The 15,135-nt window shown below is 25.1% G+C and overlaps 1 long non-coding RNA gene across 2 annotated transcripts in view; it reads left to right on the forward strand.

Annotated features, from left to right (window-relative positions):
- Positions 1-15,135, forward strand: part of LOC107436716 (uncharacterized) — a 441,993-nt gene that overhangs the window by 126,791 nt on the left and 300,067 nt on the right. The window contains exon 1 of one of the 2 annotated variants that reach the window (XR_015434630.1): positions 11,660-12,209. The exons of the other annotated variant lie outside the window; for it this stretch is intronic. This is a non-coding gene — a long non-coding RNA (uncharacterized LOC107436716). Of the gene's footprint in view, positions 1-11,659; positions 12,210-15,135 lie in introns of those variants that run through there. 2 annotated transcript variants of the gene reach the window in all.

A 15,135-nucleotide genomic window follows, 5' to 3' on the forward strand; every position in this document is an offset into this window, starting at 1 on the left:
AAATGCATGTGTGAACAAGCCCGTCCGCTTAACGTCATAGAATATAAAACAGAATTGAGCAAAAATATTTGTCATAATTCATTCAGTTGTTATAACTAAAAGATATCGAAAGCAATATAGGAAATATTTGCAACCTTATTTCTACGGGCAAAAATTTCAAAAATTTTTTTTGGAATGCTTTCAGTTTTTTACTTACATTCTAATAATTTTTTTACTGTAAAACTTTTTATTTCTTTTAAAGTTGGTTAGGTGTACAGTATTATTTATTTATTTTTTTACTTATTTATTTTATTTGCTATTGCTGGTCTACTGCAGGCACATTTGACTCGAAATACCAAATGTATTCACCAAGGGGCCGTTTAATTATTACATAAGTCCCTAATGGGAAAAGTTGCTAATTAAAAAAAGCTACAATTGACTAGTGGCAAAATTTCCTAATATCACCCTATAAGTCGCGATGGCTCGGAGGATAGCACGTTCGCCTCCCAATGGAGGCTGGTTCATATGCATTCTGCTCCCGGCTCGGACCCCCCACAGTGCAGACGTAAAATGTCTTCAGAAGCAGACGGATCATGAGTTAAAAATCTTCTTGCGATCGGACTAACCGAGGGAGGTTTTCGTGGTTTTCCTCTCCATGTAACGCAAAAGCTGGCTAGTTTCATCAAAAAATCCTAAATGAAATCTAGTTCGTCCCAATGCTTGATCCAGTAGCTCCTTTGTCTTCTAAAGGTTCAAAGGGTTAGGTTCAAAATTGTGAGGCTGCTTTATTAAACAGTGTTAGTCTTTAACTCGAAATTGGGTCGGCTGTTCAACGCCGGTTATGAAAGTAAAATTTCACCTCATAGTTAGAAACAATAATTTAAGTAACATTTTTGCATATTATTTTTAAAGATTATAAATATAAAATTTTGCCTCATAGTTAGAAAAAATAATTTATGTAACATTTTTGCATATTATTTTTAAAGATTATAAATATAAAATTTCACCTCATAGTTAGAAACAATAATTTATGTAACATTTTTGCATATTACTTTTAAAGATTATAAATATAAAATTTCACCTCATAGTTAGAAACAATAATTTATGTAAAATTTTTGCATATTATTTTTAAAGATTATAAATATAAAATTTCACCTCATAGTTAGAAACAATAATTTATGTAAAATTTTTGCATATTATTTTTAAAGATTATAAATATAAAATTTTGCCTCATAGTTAGAAAAAATAATTTATGTAACATTTTTGCGTATTATTTTTAAAGATTATAAATATAAAATTTTGCCTCATAGTTAGAAAAAATAATTTATGTAACATTTTTGAATATAATTTTTAAAGATTATAAATATGAAATTTTGCCTCATAGTTAGAAACAATAATTTATGTAACATTTTTGCACATTATTTTTAAAGATTATAAATATAAAATTTTGCCTCATAGTTAGAAAAAATAATTTATGTAACATTTTTGCATATAATTTTTAAAGATTATAAATATGAAATTTTGCCTCATAGTTAGAAACAATAATTTAAGTAACATTTTTGCACATTATTTTTAAAGATTATAAATATAAAATTTTGCCTCATAGTTAGAAACAATAATTTATGTAACATTTTTGCATATTATTTTTAAAGATTATAAATATAAAATTTCACCTCATAGTTAGAAACAATAATTTAAGTAACATTTTTGCATATTATTTTTAAAGATTATAAATATAAAATTTTGCCTCATAGTTAGAAACAATAATTTAAGTAACATTTTTGCACATTATTTTTAAAAATTATAAATATAAAATTTTGTCTCATAGTTAGAAACAATAATTTATGTAAAATTTTTGCATATTATTTTTAAAGATTATAAATATAAAATTTTGCCTCATAGTTAGAAACAATAATTTAAGTAACATTTTTGCATATTATTTTTAAAAATTATAAATATAAAATTTTGCCTCATAGTTAGAAAAAATAATTTATGTAACATTTTTGCGTATTATTTTTAAAGATTATAAATATAAAATTTCACCTCATAGTTAGAAACAATAATTTATGTAAAATTTTTGCATATTATTTTTAAAGATTACAAATATAAAATTTTGCCTCATAGTTAGAAAAAATAATTTATGTAACATTTTTGCGTATTATTTTTAAAGATTATAAATATAAAATTTTGCCTCATAGTTAGAAAAAATAATTTATGTAACATTTTTGAATATAATTTTTAAAGATTATAAATATGAAATTTTGCCTCATAGTTAGAAACAATAATTTATGTAACATTTTTGCACATTATTTTTAAAGATTATAAATATAAAATTTTGCCTCATAGTTAGAAAAAATAATTTATGTAACATTTTTGCATATAATTTTTAAAGATTATAAATATGAAATTTTGCCTCATAGTTAGAAACAATAATTTAAGTAACATTTTTGCACATTATTTTTAAAGATTATAAATATAAAATTTTGCCTCATAGTTAGAAACAATAATTTATGTAACATTTTTGCATATTATTTTTAAAGATTATAAATATAAAATTTCACCTCATAGTTAGAAACAATAATTTAAGTAACATTTTTGCATATTATTTTTAAAGATTATAAATATAAAATTTTGCCTCATAGTTAGAAACAATAATTTAAGTAACATTTTTGCACATTATTTTTAAAAATTATAAATATAAAATTTTGTCTCATAGTTAGAAACAATAATTTATGTAAAATTTTTGCATATTATTTTTAAAGATTATAAATATAAAATTTTGCCTCATAGTTAGAAACAATAATTTAAGTAACATTTTTGCATATTATTTTTAAAAATTATAAATATAAAATTTTGCCTCATAGTTAGAAAAAATAATTTATGTAACATTTTTGCGTATTATTTTTAAAGATTATAAATATAAAATTTTGTCTCATAGTTAGACACAATAATTTATGTAACATTTTTGCATATTATTTTTAAAGATTATAAATATGAAATTTTGCCTCATAGTTAGAAACAGTAATTTATGTAACATTTTTGCATATTATTTTTTAAAATTATAAATATATTGGAATTGTAAGCCTTCCCATTCTCCACTAATAAGAAAAGTTTCTTTAATGACGAGCGTGACATTTTGTTTTCTCTTATGTATACTCGAAGTTGTGCCCCCCCCCCCTCGCTATTTGTTTTTAGTCGCCATTTATCCGTCGATAACCGCCACAAGAGTAACTTCGTTTACTGTTTAATTTATTTAGGCAGTAGATTACCTACACGCCGAACACAATAAAATAATTCATCATCGTGATATTCCAGATTAATGACTCAAGTTGAAATCAAATATATCTTCGAAACATTAAACCGAGCATTGTTTCACTGCTGATGACAATAATAAAATCACGAGTGAGCTACATTTACAGATCATAACAGCTATAAAAATTAAAAGAAGAAAAAAAACAATCGGTGTCATCAACGGACGTTTTGAGCAGTGCTGACCGATTATCGTGAGGAAGTCAATGCCTTCGAAATTTCAACGGACATACAAGGTCTTCCATAACGTTCTGCTGAAGAAACCGTTTCATCTCATTTAATTGAAGCTGAGTCAACACGAAAGAAAAGGCTTTTGAAAAGGGAAAAGAAGAAACGTTGGAAAAGAAAAATGCTGGCAGACCAAACACAAACAACAGCTGGACAGTTTCTCGGCATGCAGAAATGGAAAAGGGTAGAAAATTATACTTCTTGAATGTTTCCCGCCAAAAAAGAGGCAAGCAAACGTTACGATCTCTAAAGAGAAAGTTCCATTCTTTATTGTCATTTTGTTTATTTTTTATTTCTTCTTTGACCAGCTAGCGCGTTTTTTAAAGCTAAAAAAATTCGACCTTGATATTATCTATTGCAGGCAAATGAGACTCTTTGATTATTCCACTGTGAATGTCTAATAAAAGTTTTTTTTTTTTTTTAATAAAAAAATGTAGGTTTTTCTCAGTTTGGAACGCGAAAATTTTGATGAAAGTGAATTTTTAAAAAAAATATTATTTTTACTATGCAACGCGAGGTAAAAGTGAGTTTTGAAAAATTATTTCCACCATAAGGAGTCAAAACTGATGAAAGTTCCTTTAAAAAAAATAATAAATAAATAAAACAAAATATTTCCACTGTGGAACGTGAGGGGAAATGAGTTTAAAAGAAAATTCCTCTGTAAAGAGCGAAAAATCTGAAACGTGAGATATAAGTGAGTTTTTTATTTTAAAAAAATGAAAGCGAATTCCTTAAAAAAAAATATCGTTACTCTGTAACAAAAATGAATTTTGAAATTTATTTTCAGAATTTTGAAACATTTTTACAAAATCTTTTTAGACTATATTCAGAAAAAGGATGCATTATTTAAAAAAAAAAACATTCACTTAAAGGAAAAATTGATTTGGAACTGTAAATAAGAAAATGGTGCATAAATAATAATGTGGGAATTTCGTAAAGATGAATCTTTCTAATGATAAAATGAATCAGTTTTAAATCAAAAAATTCCTAAGAAAAATTAAATATTCTATTCTTTAAACTTATTCAAATATCTTATTAAATATCTTACTTTGGAAAAATATAAAATTTGAAATTTAGTATGTTTCCACACTGCAAGTGTGCATTTAGTTTAATTATTATGACTACTTGTAATAGCTATGAGTAATGAATGTTTTTCCTCTTCTAATTATAAGGTGAAGATATCTAGTTTCAGAATATTCAGTTACTTCCTACTTATCCTCTTTGTGCCAAACTGGCACGTAAGGCCTCGAGTCTTTTTCTCCACACACTCCTGTCTTTGGCCAATCCTGTCTTGTCAATGCTCTTCTTCCCATCCAGTTAAACCTGCTCTTCTGAGATCTTCCTTAATGCATCCTTGCCATATTAGTTCAAGTTTCCCTCTTTTTCTCTTTTCGTCAGGCGCCCATGAGCTTGCAACATTTGCAGGATTGTTCCTATCTGTTATGGCCCAGCCATCTCCATCTTCGTTTCAAAATTTCTTCGTTAACAGATGGGATATTAGCTTTTGAATATTCAGTTAATCTCGAAACAAAAAGATCCCTTCTCTTAAATTATTGCAATTAAAGTTGCAATCTCAGATATATATTGCTGCTTATTTTCATTTCATTTTTCTTTTTGTTTGTTAATTTTTTTCTTTTGCGCAATGACCCACGCAAATGAATGATCTACTTTGTACAGAGCTGCATACTTGTACAGTCGGTGAGAAAAAGTTTTGTTAGAAGTAGCTACAAGTTTGTTTTAAAATATAAATCTTAGTTTTCGAAGTTTTTTAAAAATAAAAATAAATAAATGTTTTACCTACACTATGATAATTAAGAATTTATTCAAGTAGTCAGAATCTTTTTTCTTCCTCTTTTTATAATTGTACTATTTTATTACCACATCGTAAAATCCGAGGACTGTACTAGTTAAAAGCTGTAAATACGTAAAATGTGTATAAAAAAATTAGCTTTCCTTTGGATACATTTTTGAATTCTTTTTTACATACTTATTTCTCATGGCTATTCTGCTAAGTAAAAAAGAAAAATATTTATATTGGACTAGCTGTAGAGAAGACCATCTGCTAAATATCAATTCTTAAACATTTCATTAATTTTAAACATAGCTTGCTTTAAAATCCATGGAAAAAAAAACTCGTTTCTATACTTTTAAAAAAAAAGTTTAATTAAGTTTTTGAGTTCTACATAATTTTGATATCTAACGACTGTAAGAAATTCAAGCGTTATGACTTGAAAAAAAAGACGTTCTGTTTTTCAAAAAGCTCTATGACTTGAATTCGTTTTACAAAACATTTAAAGACATAAATAAAAAAAAATTATAGCTTTAAATTAATTTTTTTTTTCTTTCAGAATTTGCTCTTGTTTCAAAATTGTATTATTTGAGATTTCATGACTTGGATTTGTTTTCTAAAACATCTGAGACGCAAATAAGAATTTTTTTTTAAGACCAAACGATTTTTTGTTTCAGTCGATATTAGCGCTTGTTTTAAAATTGTATTTCTTGCATTAAAATTAATATGAGTTAGATTTCTCGTATAAAACACCATTTCAGGACATAAATAAGATTATTTTTTACGAACAAACGATTTCTTTTCCCTTTCGGAAATGATTTTATTTTAAAATTGCATTACTTATATTAAAAAATGTTATGATTCGTTTTTTTTTTTTTTTTTTTTTTAATAATTTAAGACAAAAATGGGCAATTTTTATGAACCAACTATTTTTTTCTTTCAAGAGCTCCTCTTAAAGTTTATTATTATCTTTCAAACATAGTTAAATAAATTTCTGTTTGGTAAGTAAATTGTCTCTTACATCAACTATAATAATTATTTTACAGGATATAAGAGGAAAAGCTCGCCTTTTTTTTAGGCTTTTTAACAATAGGGTAATTTGAATGTTGTTCTTAGCACTATCCCATCTAATTTAATAATTTAAAGCAGTCTTAATTAACAATATCGCAGCTTTCTTAAAATATTTTCATAAAAGCCAAATTATTGAAAGTTATTTGAATTTAAATACTAAAAAACTTTGAAGTCAGATATTTAGAATATTTTTGAGTTGCAACTTGCTTCGTTTCATTTGAAATTTCAAGTTAGGAGCAAAGAAAAAACGATGAAAAATAAAATCAATCAAGCGTTTTTTGTTTGAGACTTTAACCCCGAACTATAATTAAAGCTTCGTTTTGAAAATACAATATTGTGCAGCAACTATTTCTAACAAAAAATATGAGTGTAATTTTTTTTTATTTTTAACATTCAACATTACATTCCAATCTGCATAAACCGTACCATTTACAATTATTTCATTTTACTTTTAAACAAAATGTATTTTTAGTTAAAATACTGCTTAATCAAAAACTATATTTAAAAAATAAATTAAATTTTGTTAAAGCAGTTCATGTTTGTTAAGCATTTAACACACTTCAAAAATATTATTATAAAATTAGCTTGTTTTTGAGTCAGAAAATATTATTAAAAGATTTGTGGAAGATATTGCACATTCGAATTGGATATAAGTCTCTTTATTGAGAAAGTAGAGAAAAATTTAACCTGTCATCGAACATGAGACCGTTCCGTTAGCCAATATTTCCTCTTGCTAATGTGTCATTAAAACAATGTTGTGTTTCTAACTATTAAGAACTAATATAAAAATAAATCGACAGCAATCTCACATTTAATTGCAAAATTACAGTTTTTGGTTCATACATGACCTCGTTACCCAACATTATTTTCAAGCAACAAAATACATTTTTTTAGTTTAAATAACAGCAGAAATTTGAAACAAAAAGAAAATTAATATTAATACTACTTTAGAAAAATCATGCAATTAAAAGTGCTGAAGATCTTATTGGGTCTTGGATAAATTTGATTGAAATTTAGGATATAATAGATAATTTCGTGCTCTTAACTATGAAGAGCTAATATAAAAATAAACTGGAAATAATCCCACTTTTAATTACAAAGTTGCAGCTTTTGGTTTGAAGTATGACCTCATTACCCAACATTATTTTCAAGCAAAAAAGTACAATTTTTTCAATTTAAATAACAGGAGAATTTTTAAACAAAATAATTCTTCAAAAAGAAAATTAATATTAATACTACTTTAGAAAAATCATGCAATTAAAAGTGCTGAAATTCTTATTGGGTCTTGGATAAATTTGATTGAAATTTAGGATATAATAGATAATTTCGTGTTCTTAACTATGAAGAGCTAATATAAAAATAAACTGGAAATAATCCCACTTTTAATTACAAAGTTGCAGCTTTTGGTTTGAAGTATGACCTCATTACCCAACATTATTTTCAAGCAAAAAAAATACAATTTTTTCAATTTAAATAACAGGAGAAATTTTAAACAAAATAATTCTTCAAAAAGAAAATTAATATTAATACTACTTATGAAAAATCATGCAATTAAAAGTGCTGAAATTCTTATTGGGTCTTGGATAAATTTGATTGAAATTTAGGATATAATAGATAATTTTGTGTTCTTAACTATGAAGAGCTAATATAAAAATAAACTGGAAATAATCCCACTTTTAATTACAAAGTTGCAGCTTTTGGTTTGAAGTATGACCTCATTACCCAACATTATTTTCAAGCAAAAAAGTACAATTTTTTCAATTTAAATAACAGGAGAATTTTTAAACAAAATAATTCTTCAAAAAGAAAATTAATATTAATACTACTTATGAAAAATCATGCAATTAAAAGTGCTGAAATTCTTATTGGGTCTTGGATAAATTTGATTGAAATTTAGGATATAATAGATAATTTTGTGTTCTTAACTATGAAGAGCTAATATAAAAATAAACTGGAAATAATCCCACTTTTAATTACAAAGTTGCAGCTTTTGGTTTGAAGTATGACCTCATTACCCAACATTATTTTCAAGCAAAAAAGTACAATTTTTTCAATTTAAATAACAGGAGAAATTTTAAACAAAATAATTCTTCAAAAAGAAAATTAATATTAATACTACTTATGAAAAATCATGCAATTAAAAGTGCTGAAATTCTTATTGGGTCTTGGATAAATTTGATTGAAATTTAGGATATAATAGATAATTTCGTGTTCTTAACTATGAAGAGCTAATATAAAAATAAACTGGAAATAATCCCACTTTTAATTACAAAGTTGCAGCTTTTGGTTTGAAGTATGACCTCATTACCCAACATTATTTTCAAGCAAAAAAAATACAATTTTTTCAATTTAAATAACAGGAGAAATTTTAAACAAAATAATTCTTCAAAAAGAAAATTAATATTAATACTACTTATGAAAAATCATGCAATTAAAAGTGCTGAAATTCTTATTGGGTCTTGGATAAATTTGATTGAAATTTAGGATATAATAGATAATTTTGTGTTCTTAACTATGAAGAGCTAATATAAAAATAAACTGGAAATAATCCCACTTTTAATTACAAAGTTGCAGCTTTTGGTTTGAAGTATGACCTCATTACCCAACATTATTTTCAAGCAAAAAAAAATACAATTTTTTCAATTTAAATAACAGGAGAAATTTTAAACAAAATAATTCTCCAAAAAGAAAATTAATATTAATACTACTTATGAAAAATCATGCAATTAAAAGTGCTGAAATTCTTATTGGGTCTTGGATAAATTTGATTGAAATTTGGGATATAATAGATAATTTTGTGTTCTTAACTATGAAGAGCAAATACAAAAATAAACTGGAAATAATCCCACTTTTAATTACAAAGTTACAGCTTTTGGTTTGAAGTATGACCTCATTACCCAACATTATTATCAAGCAAAAAAAATACAATTTTTTCAATTTAAATAACAGGAGAAATTTTAAACAGAATAATTCTTCAAAAAGAAAATTATTATTAGTACTACTTATGAAAAATCATGCAATTAAAAGTGCTGAAATTCTTATTGGGTCTTGGATAAATTTGATTGAAATTTAGGATATAATAGATAATTTTGTGTTCTTAACTATGAAGAGCTAATATAAAAATAAACTGGAAATAATCCCACTTTTAATTACAAAGTTGCAGCTTTTGGTTTGAAGTATGACCTCATTACCCAACATTATTTTCAAGCAAAAAAAAATACAATTTTTTCAATTTAAATAACAGGAGAAATTTTAAACAAAATAATTCTTCAAAAAGAAAATTAATATTAATACTACTTATGAAAAATCATGCAATTAAAAGTGCTGAAATTCTTATTGGGTCTTGGATAAATTTGATTGAAATTTGGGATATAATAGATAATTTTGTGTTCTTAACTATGAAGAGCTAATACAAAAATAAACTGGAAATAATCCCACTTTTAATTACAAAGTTACAGCTTTTGGTTTGAAGTATGACCTCATTACCCAACATTATTATCAAGCAAAAAAAATACAATTTTTTCAATTTAAATAACAGGAGAAATTTTAAACAGAATAATTCTTCAAAAAGAAAATTATTATTAGTACTACTTATGAAAAATCATGCAATTAAAAGTGCTGAAATTCTTATTGGGTCTTGGATAAATTTGATTGAAATTTAGGATATAATAGATAATTTTGTGTTCTTAACTATGAAGAGCTAATATAAAAATAAACTGGAAATAATCCCACTTTTAATTACAAAGTTGCAGCTTTTGGTTTGAAGTATGACCTCATTTCCCAACATTATTTTCAAACAACAAACTACATTTTTTTTTAGTTTAAATAACAGCAGAAAAAAAAATTAATTAAAATATAATATTTAAAATTTTAAAAAAAATTCTTCCAAAAGCACAATTAATATTTATAATACTTCTGAAAAATCATGCAATTAAAATTGATGAAATTCTTATTGGGCCTTGGGTCAATTTGATTGCAATTTAGAATATGACAGACAAAAAGATACGCAGTATTATTTTTTATCTTTTTCTCCGTCCTTCACCGGCATGAAGGCATGATGAATTTATTTGCTATTCAAATCTATTATAAATATTTTTTTTTAAGCATGCACATTCCAAGAGATAAAAATATCAGTTTTTATCTTCTAATAGCTAGAAATAAGTGCCGAAATATTAATTACAATGAAAGTTCTAAGAAAAAATATTATTTAATGGGAGCGAATATTAACGAAAAGTATCATAACTGCTTTATTTTTAAAAATATTATTTGTGTAAAAGCAAAATTTAGTTATTTTTAATCACATTGAGTCATTTTTTCCCATCCTTTACTGGCATAAAAGGATGAGAAAAAAAACTGTTGTTTTTACTTTAAATTTAAATGAATTAATTGTCTATAAAGAAGTATGTAAATCCTAGAATATTAAATTTCATTTCTTAAAAACTATCACGAAACGGAGAATTATTCGCAAAATGTTAATTACAATGCAAATTCTAAGAAAAAATATGATTTCAAAGGAGAAGAAATTATCAAAATATAAGAAATGTTATAGTTTAATATATAGTATTTAAAACAAGGTAAAATTCAGTCCTTTAAAACTAATAAATATAATTTAAGAAAGATTAAAAGCAATAGCATGAAGAATAAATTAAATAAATATGTATATATACATCATGCCTCATTTTAAAACAAAAATTATTTTTCAAACTCTTCTCGTAGCAAAGAATAACCGTTTTATCACACATTGTATTTTTTTCGCTTATCAAGAGAATTATTTTTTATTCTGCATAGCCTTTTTCCTTGCTTGACAAAATTCAATTCATAAAAACATATGCTTGAAATATACTCAAAAAGAATGCCCCCTCCCTTCAATTAAGTTATTCCATAAGTATCGTATCTTTTAAATCAAATGATTATCATTTTCTAGGTATGCACTATTTACCCTTTTTATGCAATGTTTTTAGCAATTTTTTATAATATGGATTAAACAATAAATAAAGATTCTTATTATTCTTAATTATGATTTCCCAAGTTCGCCCTCATAAGTTTTGATATGGAAATAATATAGATTAAATTGCATACCAAGTATTCGAAAAGTATATTCTCATTTTTACCATTAAAAGGAAAATTCACAGAATGTTGTACAGTAAGAAAAACATTAAAAACATAAGTTAAAACATATGAAAAACAATTAAAACATAAGTTAAAGCATATGAAAAACAATTAAAACATAAGTTAAAACATATGAAAAACAAATAAACATAAGTTAAAACATATGAAAAACAATTAAACATAAGTTAAAACATATGAAAAACAATTGAAACACAAGAAAATGTATGACAGATGTACATTCAACTTCCAAATTATGAAAATTCCCCTCTCTTTCTATTTATGCAATTCTCCTATCTTTCTCGTATTCGTGAGTGGGCATCATTCCCAATTCCAAAATAAGAAGGAAGATTTGGTCTTTATCCAATCCAACCCCCTCACTCAATCTATGCAGGCCAATACTACCCTGACCTTTCCCTGCATACAATTCTCTCCTATCCACTCAGAAACTCCTAACCCCCCGCAGGGCTGGACATTCTGTAGGGGTGTCTTGTAAACTCCACCCCAGTGGTCATTCTCTCCTCCCCTATAACTGCCCATTGGTCGTTCTCCAATAAAATAACAATGCCCCTGGTCAAATCTGGGATCTGAGAAAGTTGACTTTTCCTGGGAACACGTGGCTAGATGAGGATTGGATATCTATGTTTAGATGGTCTATGGATGTGAGATAGATTGGTTTGTGTACAGCTTTGTGAACCTGTTCAAGTTATAAATAATATCATAGGCAGTAAGTTTATTTAAAATATCAATTGCGCTTTGAAAATTTTGAAAAAGATAATAATATTTATCAAAACTATTTCAGCTTACATATTACTTTTAAGCTGTTTATAACAAATGAATATTTTTGAATGTATAAAGTGAATTTTTTTTTTCTTACATCGTATGAATGAATTTAAATATTATATCATTAGTAAAATCATCAACTATTTTTTACTAGTAACTATTACTAACTATTGTTTAATATTTATTTTATTATTTAACTTTTTATCTATGAAAAAAGTAATGTTGTTTTTATTTATTTACTTTTTATTATATTGAACGCTTACCCTCCATATGCTACGTAACTTTCGCAGTTTCCGAAAACATTTTTAAGTTGCACTTAAGTTAAGGAATTAATAATAATTTTAATAAATAATTATGCACAAATTTTAATATCAATTTTAATAAATTAAAATTTAAACACACAACTTAATCCGAAACTACTTATAATTATTTATGCATAATTAAATTATAGATTTTCTAGTTAACCTCATTCCTTCTTCTTAATCCCGATAAAAAATATTTTGTCCTCATTTGTTCTGATTTTATGCATTAGTCTTTTCTCCTTAATTTCTTCTTGATTTTTGTGAGTTCAGAACATTCAATTTTCGGTAAATACGAATGATTATTCCAAAATAAACGATTTGCAGAATCGAATTTTCGATCAGCTTTTTCTTCTTTTAATTAATAATATGGTATTCGGAAAATTCAACCATTTTTTTTCGGGTGGGGGAGAAACTCTATGAATTCAGTGTTCATACTCATATTTATTATTTTTATCATATGCACGGTCAAATCTTGTAGGGTAGAGCTCTGAATAATTTCACAATTATTAATTATTAATTCATCTCTTTCATACTATTTTAAAAATGATCGATTCCAATCATACAGTAATCATACCATAAATCTTTTTATGGTTAATAGAGAGATCAATTACTAAATTACTTTTGTACGACAATGTTAGGTGGCTTAATCACTGAGTTTTTGCATTGAGATAATTGAAACCCTGAATTAAAATTATACAATTTTAGAAGTCTCGATTACAAATTTCATTTAAATATTGGTGTGAGGAAATATTACCTAATTGATGACGGTTATTTATTTATTTATTTATTTATTTATTTATTTATTTATTTATTTATGTATTTATCTTTTAATATATAGTGCTCCAATAATAAAATTATACTGGAAACTGTTCAAATTTTCTTTTCTAAGGAAGGTAATTTTGAAATTTAAAATAGTATATTAAATTACTCTTTTATGATAAAATATGCCTTTTTTATACTTTGGTAGAAAAAATTATAATTTCTTTTTTAATTTATTTCTTTCCCTTTTTAAAATTAATCGTGTATATACATACTACTCCAAAAAATTTCCTAAATTTTTTTTAAAAAATTTTTTGATCAAATTTTTTTTTTATTATTATTACTATTTATTTATTTACTTACTTATTTATTTATTTATTTTTTTTTTTTGGCCCGCAACTCGACTTGAAAGTATGTATGCTAGTGCATATAAAGTAAAAAAAAATGATTGGAAAAGTTACAGTTAGTAACAAAATTAAGCAATCTAGTAAATTTTTTTTAATATGTTTCTCTCTCTTTTTCTTATAACTCCTGAACTGTTTGTTCTATAGTTCTGAAATCCATAGTGGGCAAACGGGGTAATTTTAGCCCCGTTGCGAAAAAACGTTCGAAATTTCAATTAGATGGTTCAGGAGAAATATTTAATATATGGAATTTTCTCATTGGTTTACAATTAGTGTTATTGTTATAAATGAAACTGCAGATAGTATCAGTGATGTTTACTTGCTTATAGCCCACAATCAAAAAGTAGTTTATTTCATGTTCGTAGATATTTCTTTATTTTTTATTCGTTTTATCAGATAAATTATCAACGTGAGCGTGGTAGCATAGGTGATCTGCGTCACCAAATTTGTATTTCTTAAATAATATAAAACAACGTGTTTATTTTTTTTACATATAATTATTCTTTTAAAACGTGTTTCTATAAAACTAAATAATTTAAATTCAACGGTAATTGAAATTTTAAAAAAAATATGCTATGTAGTACTGAAAAACAAAATTAATTGAAAAATTGCACTTAATCATTTAAAAGAAAGGTAAAAAAATCGCCAAAATATTATTGACGCATATGATGTTTTATTAATTGTAGGAAACAGTATTAATCGGAATCAAAAAATATAAGCTACGTACTGCAAAGGAAAATTAATGGAGAAATAATACTACTTCATTCAGGAAATGCGCAGTATAACGCCATTCTATTATTGATGGCTATGATGCTCAATTAATTTTGGCAATAGGCACTAACTGAAATAAAAATAAAATAAACTACGTAAAAAAAAAGCATAATTAATGAAAAAATAGTTCTAATTAGTTCAGCAGGAAAGCGAAATCTCGTTATACTATTATTGAAGCCAATCATGTTCAATTAATTTTGGTAATAATGTAATTATTTTGATGAAATTGAACATTTTATAAAGTAATGATTTTTTAATACTTTAGAATACTATCAAGCAAAACCCCATCAAAAAGATTATTAAAATATTAACCTATATCATATGCTTTGAAATTCTGTTGGATATTACTGAAAAATTACTACTAGGAGAAAATAAATGTTATAAACAAATGAAACACCTATTATTTTTTTTTTCAATATTTGAAACAATCAGTTACAATAATTAGTAATGTTTACTGTCAGCATATAAAGTAATCCAATACTTTTTTTGTTAGTAATAACACAATATTAAGACCTCCTATAACTGATGCATCAATACATTCATGATTCTTAATAAAAATAATATTACTTTATTATTCCGTCAATTTGCAATTTCGTATAATTTTCCTTATAATTCCGAAAAAGTCTCCAGTTGT

This window comes from Parasteatoda tepidariorum, chromosome 6 (genome assembly GCF_982258835.1).
Source record: "Parasteatoda tepidariorum strain Cologne lab strain chromosome 6, Ptep-v5.0, whole genome shotgun sequence".
NCBI classification, from domain to species: domain Eukaryota; kingdom Metazoa; phylum Arthropoda; class Arachnida; order Araneae; family Theridiidae; genus Parasteatoda; species Parasteatoda tepidariorum.